The sequence below is a fragment of the Macrobrachium nipponense genome, chromosome 26, assembly GCF_015104395.2.
Source record: "Macrobrachium nipponense isolate FS-2020 chromosome 26, ASM1510439v2, whole genome shotgun sequence".
NCBI classification, from domain to species: Eukaryota; Metazoa; Arthropoda; class Malacostraca; order Decapoda; family Palaemonidae; genus Macrobrachium; species Macrobrachium nipponense.
The window spans coordinates 45,492,755-45,499,283 of record NC_087215.1 but is presented as its reverse complement, the minus strand read 5'-3'; the positions used below and the strand labels follow the sequence as shown (position 1 = coordinate 45,499,283).

Here is a 6,529-nt window from a genome sequence, read left to right as displayed (position 1 = left end):
AAATCATCCCCCCTTCAATGATGACATCCCTCCCCCACAATTCTTCTGACCATTCAGAGACCTTATCACCCGCCCACTGCTAATACCCAAATTGTGTTTTCATATTATTTAATAAGAAGTACTCAAAGTGTTAACACCCGTCACTCCACATTCTCAAAGTGACTGTATTTTCACCATTGTGTTAATACTTCTGTTAGGTAATCGGGACAGCCTAACTTTAATGTAGGGAAAACCTATCTGCATTCATGGATTCTCGGGTATTGGCCATAGCTTATTTCAAGATTCAAGATATACTTTCAAGAATTGAAAGACAAGATTCCACACGTTCGTAAAGGTGGTGGCTGAATTATAGGTACCATCCGACCCTTTAAGGTGAAGTTCCTAATCTATGCTTCTCTATTATCAGTTAGCTAGATCAATTGTGTTTTGTGTTACTAAATTTTAGAAATTTTCAGGTAAAAGTGTTATTATTTGTTGGGTAATTGTTATTTACCTCCTTATCTCTGCCTAACAATCCCATGTCACTTTACCAACTCGTACCTTCTGTGCCCTCCTCCCCCTAGTACCCCATCTTCCACCTGGTGAACATGTCTTCTTGGTGGTTACGTTTCCCACACCGTCTACCAGAACTCAATCATGGCGACTTTGTTAATGTTTCTTCCCCCTGACCCAAAACTTTGAATATTGTGCATTCGAACTAGACTGGCAGTTGACGTTTTTCTATGTTATTTTACTTACCTTAAAATAGTTTAAGGTGATGTTTTGCTGTTCAACTGTAAATTTACCTTTGAACTCAATACGTCGGTACATGGGACCTGTCGGTACTGTCATGTAGTCTTCAAAGGTAAATTACAGTTTAGTTACAGCCTACCGACAAAATATTACCTTAAATTCTTGTTAAGCAAGTAAAATAACCTAGGAAAACGTCAATTGCCATAGTCTACTTCACCTCGGAACGCTGGCCTAGAATTACCCTTAGCCTTTAATCCCACTTAAGTGCCACCATATTTGGTTCTCATCCTGTTAATAATCATTTGTGGGCACCTATTAAAAATGAAAAGGTAACATCTTGACACGAGACTATTCCATAACATGTGGGAGGAGAATCCCCAGATTTACAATAGATGAATGACAGATACTGCTGTCGTACAATGATTCATAGATATCATACTTTACATGTCTCATAGATATCTTACTTCACAAGTTTCACTTAACACTGAGCATGATCTCATCCACAGAGAAGTTTGTTCCTTTAGGAAGACTTCATTTGAAGCCTCTCCAATCTTCCTAAAGGCCAGGTGGTACAGGAAGACTCTCCCAGACTATTTCATCTTCCTGATCATAACTGAGATCAAGGAAGATCTCTGCATGTGGCTTGTAGAAGAGAGATTTTCAGTTGGGAAGTCAGTGCTCCCTTTGAGCCCAGACCTTTCCTTGTTCTCCGATGCTTCAAATTTGGGATGGGGAGCATGTCTTTGAGAGCTGAAAGTCACAGGGAAGTGGTCTCAAGAGGGGAAGAGACCACATCAACATCAAGGAATTAAAGGCTGTACACTTGGCTCTGCAAACTTTTGCGTCAGTAACATACAACAAGACTGTCGTACACTCCGACAATATGACAACCCTGGCCTACATAAAGAATCAGGGTTGTATGCATTTGTTTGCCCTTTGCAAGACAGCTAAGGACCTTCTGCTATGGGCACAGTTCAACCTTACCCAGATCATTACCCGCTTCATTTAAGGCTAACTGAAAGTCATAGCAATGATGTGAGCCATTGCAAACAGGTCATACCGATGGAATGGACCCTCCAATGGTGTGCACCGACCTGTGGAAACAGTGGGGAAAGCTGTTGATAGACCTGTTTGCGACTTTGAAGAATCACTCTCTTCCCTTATTTTGCTCACCTGTTCTGAACCCTCCGTTGTTGGCAACGGATGCAATGATCCAGGACTGGTCCCACCTGGACGTTTATGCCTTCCCATTCAGCATGATGAGGGAAGTCATCAATAAGTTCCAATCTCATGACAATGTCTCCATGACTCTCATAGTTCCATTTTGGCCACAGAAGGAGTAGTTTCTGGATCTTCTCAAACTTCTAAAAGACTTCCCCAGACTTCTTCCACAGCAACAAAGTTCACTCAAGCAGCTGCACTTCCATCTGCTTCATCGAAGTTTATCTACTCTGACAGGCTTCAGACTGTCAGGAAGGTTGACAGAGTGAAAGGATTTTCAAGAGCGGTTGCAGAAGCTTTTGCTAATTGCAGACAGCATTCCTCTTCCAGAATATACTAACAGGCTCAGAGGTCAGTATTCTGCTCCTGGTGACGAGGACGTAATATCTCATCTTCTAAGACCTCTCTGATGTAGATAACAGACTTTTTACTTGGTAAAACTTTACAAACGTTGTACGGCCTGTATAGCGTTAAAAAACCACGCTAAAAATGTATTTTATGGCGTGATTTTCGAAAACATGCAGTAGAAGAATATGTAAAAGTCATACAAATGGTAAGGGGGACCTTGTTGGGAAATCATGGTTTTTGGGTTGGGGGATACATGCAGAAGTTGCTAAAATACACAGAAGTCGTATTTTTTGGTGTAATTTTTGTAAAGCGGTAAGGGTGACCCTTTTGGGAAACTGGGAAATCCATGAAAACAGCTGTGTGACTGACCTTCCACTCTATATACAAGGGGCTACAATATTCCAGTAGTCTACAATGATGTACCTACAGACATTGGTAGCCTATAGGCTACTGCTTGCTTACCTAAGAAACATTACTCGTTATTGAGACGCTGAACCGCCACTCTACATACAAACGGCTACATTATGCAGTAAGGGGAAAACATTGGTTAGGCTACCCCTTACGCATCTTACTATAATGGGCGTTATGTCTGTCCATCTGTCCGTCTGTTTGTCTGTCATTCAATCAAGGCCAAACAGCTGGTCCGATGGACCCCTAAGATGGTTTATAATTGGGTTTAATCCTACCTCCACCTCTCCAAAGGGGGTGGGGGTGAGAAGGGCTTTCCTAAAACTGAGCTGGTTATGTCCATAGACTTAGTTACTTTACGAATTTATACATAATTTCTGTATACATATGACTTATCATTTGGAAAAGAATACTATAGGGTAAACATCAGTGACATCAAAGAGGGTGGAGTTTCAGAAGAGGTTGACAGAGAATGAAAGGGAGAGGAAGTGAGAGAGAGTAGACAGGGTGTTGGGAGAAGAAAGAGGAAAAAGGCAGGGATGGTAAGAGAGAGAGAGAGAGAGTTGGTATTAGTGAGAAGAAAGAGAGAAAGAGACATTGATGGTTGGAGAGAGAGAGAGTAGAAGGGGTGTTAGGTAAGAGAAAGATGGAAAAGTGAGAGAGAGAGAGAGAGAGAGTTGGTATTAGTGAGAAGAAAGAGGGAAAGAGACGGATGGTTGGAGAGAGAAAGAGAGAGTGAGAGGGAGAGGAAGAGAGTGAGAGAGTAGAGGGGGTGTTAGGTAGGTGAAAGATGGAAAAAGTGAGAGAGAGAGAGTTTATCGGTTGTCATTCAGAGTTTTCCCCGGCAGTGCCAGGTTGGTCAGCTAGTATGAGAAATATTCTGTATTATTGAGTGACTGACCCACGACTACATACAAAAGGCACTCATTCATGGGTTATTGGGAACCATATTGGTTAGGCTAGCCTAATCTACCTATATAAGAAATATTCAGGACTGAAAGTTTGACCTGACACTCAGCATACTAGGCTCCATTCTACTGGTTACTTTGAGCATATTGGTTACTCGTACGTTCGGACATGACTGGCCTAGGCTACTTCTTACAGATATGTAAGCAAACTTAATTTTTCCTAGAATGCCAGGTCCTAACCTAACCAAATCTCGGGTATATTTTAGGATGAAGAATAAGTTATCTTCTATAACAGTTTAGGCTAGCCTAATGTACCTTTGTAAGAAATATTTTGGACTGAAAGTTTGACCTGATACTCTGCTTAGCAGGCTCCATTCAACTGTTTACTTCTAACTTATCTTTTACTTGTACGTTCAGACATGACTTGCCTAGGCTACTTTTTATGTATATGTAAACAAACTTAATTTTTCCTAGAATGCTGAGTTCGCAGTTCGAACATGTGGGCTGTTCTTAGTCTGAGTGGATGTTTGGACATGGTGAGTGGACCTGTCTCCCACTTGCCAAGAACACTTCACTGCTATATGCTACCTATTCGCTCCTACCCTTAACCAAGGAACATTTACCTGAACCTACATAGCTATACATCAATAAACATACCTTATTATTGGGAGGCATCAAATTCGTGCTCAGAGGTGGTAGAGGGTGGCGACAGCATGTGTGAACATGTGAAATGGGGCTTCATAAACTGGGTATTTTCAGCGGAAGAGATGATTTGCCGGGTTTATGTTGAATGCATCCTCCCCTCTGCCATATTTAGGTACATCAGCCCTAGTGTCCCTTCAGCAATGTTCAATGTTCTGAGTTGATGCCCCAGTTTCTGGATCCACAAAATTTCTTGAGTGGTTCACAGTTTCCCTTGTATGATTGGGGACTGGAACCATAAACGTTCTTTTGTATTCACATTTGAACCCCCTGAAAACCCATACTCATTCAATATACCTCCCTTCATTGTATTTCCTTTATCCAAATTTGGCTTTGTCGATTTCAATAATTTTGCCAGGACCACCTTTCGGAGTACTGGTATTTTCAATGTGATGTAATGCAACTTCCTGGCAAAAATTGTAATAGTTGCTCACAGTTCATTTGCATACACTAGTGGGACACGCAACCTCTACCTGAGTACACCGGCTAAAATTTAAAAGCAACAAAGGAGAAGAATTTGCTGAATAGAAATATGCACGCTCTTGAACCAAGTTCCAGTCAGCCCTGATAAATGTCGACCAACTGAAATCTTCATAACTTTATCACACTGGAATCAATTATTTTTAATTAATTTAACAATATAGAGGCAACTCAGGCACCTATATGTTGGATTTAGAACTTTAACTCCTGATCCCTGGATATAACGGAAATATCAACGATACATCAAAACCAGTGCCAAGCTCCATTATGTTCACAGGTGGAAATCAAATGGATGAATTCAGAACAAGGATGAGAAACCAAGCCAAATTGGGCATAATCCTAGGCCTATTATTGGTTATCCTGGATCAAATTTAAATCATCAGCAAATTTGATAGGTCAATTAGAAAAAACCCACTCATGTGCAGTAACAAGAAGGTCAATTAGAAAAAACCCTCGCATGTGCAGTAACAAGAACCTGGTCAGTGTATGTGCAAATGCCTTTGACCCAGCCTTCGAAATTCCCCCTACCGTAACAATGTACTGCGGCGATCAGAAGAACTAGTGGAGAGTGAACTTGTGTGCCACCATAGGTGAAAAGAATGAAAGAAAGTGTAGTTTACAAGAAGGACGGTGGGTTTGAGGAGGTGAAAATGAAGGCTGAGGAAGTGAGCCCTAATGAAAGGGGCATTTTCTTCAGAGTTGCCCATAGCAAAGGCAAAGGCAAATTTCATTCTATCGACCCCTTCTGGGGTATGAGAATTACAAAATTACACAAATATATATATTTTCCACAAAAAATACAAAAAGAAGAGACCAGTAGATTACAACTATATTTATGTACACATATATGTAGCAAGTACATATTTAAAGCATAAAAGGTATTCTGACAAAGAAAAGTGCATACATCGAAAATAATATCAGAATAATGAAAATCTTAGAAAGTATTAAATCTAAAACAAAGACATTATAAGGTTAATAAACTTTGTAAGTCTTTTCTATTCTCTATCACTACTTGTATTGAGGAGCAGATTGAATTTAAAAGTGGTAGGTCTTCTACAATAGTAGGGCTTAAGGTATCTCTCGCTTATTTCTCTAATCACAGGACAAACTAAAACAGTGGAATAGATCTTTGCCACTGACGATGACCATAGGTCAAGCCATGAAACAGCCTGGAAAGCCGAAGAAGCTGTTGACCACAAGGCAGCAGCTTCCTGCTAGTTGAACAAATGGCCCTCTGCTTTGATTTGATCTAAAGATATCCCGGCACCTAGACACAAACTAGGTATGGATCAATTTGTCTAGGCTGCAATGCACTCATGGTAGTTGCAGGGGAAGAGGTGGAGGTCACAATTTGAAAGACTTATTGGAACAGTGAATTGTCCCGCCCGGAGACAAGAAAATTCACCTCTAAGAGTACGGCCAACATGTTTAGAGCATGGCAACCCTAGAGATATCTTCGCCTCTTTCTTAGACCCTAGCAAGGCTTTCATAGGTGAAGGTAAATCTGAATTGGTTGCCACAGTCTCTAGGCCATTACTCTCATGAATGAGATCAATAACTTCAGTTAGTCAAAAATTCTAGATCGTCTGTATCCTTCACCTCCTGGCCACGAAAGTCATGCTCTGGCCTGCCAGCTAAGTCAGAGGCAGTCAAAATGCCCTTATTTATCACTGGAGAGTATGTCTGTTCGTGGCCTAAGACTTTCTAGGGGGCCTATAGATCTGCAGAAT

The 6,529-nt window shown here is 41.0% G+C and overlaps 2 protein-coding genes across 7 annotated transcripts in view; one reads left to right on the top strand and one right to left on the bottom strand.

Moving 5' to 3' along the window:
• LOC135200245 (E3 ubiquitin-protein ligase trim-21-like) overlaps window positions 1–6,529 on the bottom strand; it is a 123,586-nt gene that overhangs the window by 10,895 nt on the left and 106,162 nt on the right. The gene's annotated exons all lie outside the window — the stretch shown is intronic.
• LOC135200247 (uncharacterized) overlaps window positions 1–6,529 on the top strand; it is a 59,680-nt gene that overhangs the window by 38,599 nt on the left and 14,552 nt on the right. Inside the window, exon 1 of one of the 2 annotated variants that reach the window (XR_010311230.1) lies at window positions 184–372. The exons of the other annotated variant lie outside the window; for it this stretch is intronic. The gene's annotated coding sequence lies outside the window, so the exon portion shown is untranslated. Of the gene's footprint in view, window positions 1–183; window positions 373–6,529 lie in introns of those variants that run through there. 2 annotated transcript variants of the gene reach the window in all.